Raw genomic sequence first — 1857 nt, 5'->3', positions numbered from 1 at the left:
ATATATATATATAAAGATGCCCACCCAAACCACTACAATTTTGGGAAGCACCTAGTAGCATGACATTTATTAGGAATAAAGTCTTCTGAGTTTTGGCACATTTGTGCATGCGGGGGTCATTATGTTACCGCTATGAGTTATCTAGTTAGTCATGGAGCTATCATCATATATCTATGGAGCTAATGTGAAAGCGAAAAGGCTAAAGCTGAGTTGAGTCTTCCATGAAGCAGATCTGTTGTCTGCCATCAATTTCATTTTTTGTTTATTAAAAACATCTGACATGATTAGATACATCATCACTCCAATGATGTCATCGAGGTAGCGGCGATGCATGTTGGAGACGGTGTGAGACCAGGGGTGCCAATCACTCCCATATTTTCTGGGGCTGTCAGGTTATTACTAACTAACTATGTGAACATGTTAATAATGTTTTTGGAGCTAAAACTCCCTTCAATTGTGAAACATTGTGCTTGGGTGATGTGCTTGTGTCTAACTGGAATGATGGAGATAAAAGATTATTGAATGTGTGACTTGTTGGAAGTAAGAAATCTATCACTAGAAAATGGTGGAAAGTGGAGTCCTCTACCATCAACGATTGGATAAACATAAAACACAAAATACACTGTATGTGATGGAAAATATGTCTTTCTCCTTCAGGAGACAGAAGGACATGTTTTACAAAGATTACGTAAAACCCTTTAGGTTGGATTTCCTTTAAGAATGCAGTTCAGGACTCAAAACGTGTCTCATGATTGATGGTATGCTTCTATGACGTTTTATGTTTGATTTCAGATACTGACAAAACTGAAAAACATCTACACTCAACTGGAGATCCTTTAAAATTTTCTGGTGCCCCACTTTTTATTTTTATCAGGGGGGTCTGGTTCTGGTCCTGCAGGGCCACTGTCCTTCACGTCCTAGAGCTTTCTTGATAGATTACCAGGCTTCTGCAGAACTTGAAGAGGTAACTCCGTCATTTAATCAGGTTTTGGGGAGAAACGAGTAAAACATTCAGGACCAGGACTGGACCCCCTACTCCAGATTCTGCTCTAATTTCTGTTTTTTAATGCTTCTAAACCATGTTAAAGTTAATAAATTATTCATCAAAGCTTTACAGTTCAGCAGTGAAGCCGAGGTCAGAGGTCAGCGTTCGATCCGGCTGAACCCCCAGCAGAAAGACGAAGCACAAATTTACATAAAACACTTTTTTTTTGGTGTATTTGGACTTTTTTGTGTGTGGTAGTGACAAGATGCTGCTCGCTGTAAGTCACAGCCATCTTTCCTCTCACTGATGGAGTTTTTGTTTTGTTTTGTTTTGTTTCCTGCTTTGTTTCTGAGTGATGAAAGTGGCGCGGCGAAGATACCGCTGAGGGTCACGACCCCGTTAGAGCAGAGTTGAGTCTCGAGTCTTTACAGATGTTTTTGTCCAGCAGATAAGAATATCGTCTCCGTAGGCCTGATGTTTCTGTGTCTGTCTTCTGTGTGTGTGTGTGTCCCTTGTTTTTCCTACAGTGTGAGGCCCATGTTTAAGGAAAATGCAGCATCGTGGGGACCGGGTGCTCTTTGGCCTCACAACTTCAGAGGCTGATTTTGAGTGTTGGGGGTTGGGTTTAGGACCAAGGTGTGAATTGAGTTTAGGTTAGTTTTAGGATTCGGTAGGTACCTGTGAGGTTAGCCTTAGGGTTTGTGGTCAGGGTTAGGATATAAAATTACCAAAAAATGAATGGAAGTCGATGGACGGGCCCCACATGGATATAAAAACAAGTTTGTGTGTGTGTGTGGTTTTGTTTTTGGTGACATTTGGGGGCAATTTTAAGAAAAAAATCCTACATTTGGGGACAACTGGTGCATTTGGGG

Source organism: Austrofundulus limnaeus, unplaced genomic scaffold, assembly GCF_001266775.1.
Source record: "Austrofundulus limnaeus strain Quisiro unplaced genomic scaffold, Austrofundulus_limnaeus-1.0 Scaffold636, whole genome shotgun sequence".
NCBI classification, from domain to species: Eukaryota; Metazoa; Chordata; class Actinopteri; order Cyprinodontiformes; family Rivulidae; genus Austrofundulus; species Austrofundulus limnaeus.
The sequence above is the reverse complement of the archived record's forward strand: the minus strand, read 5'-3'. Positions refer to the sequence as shown.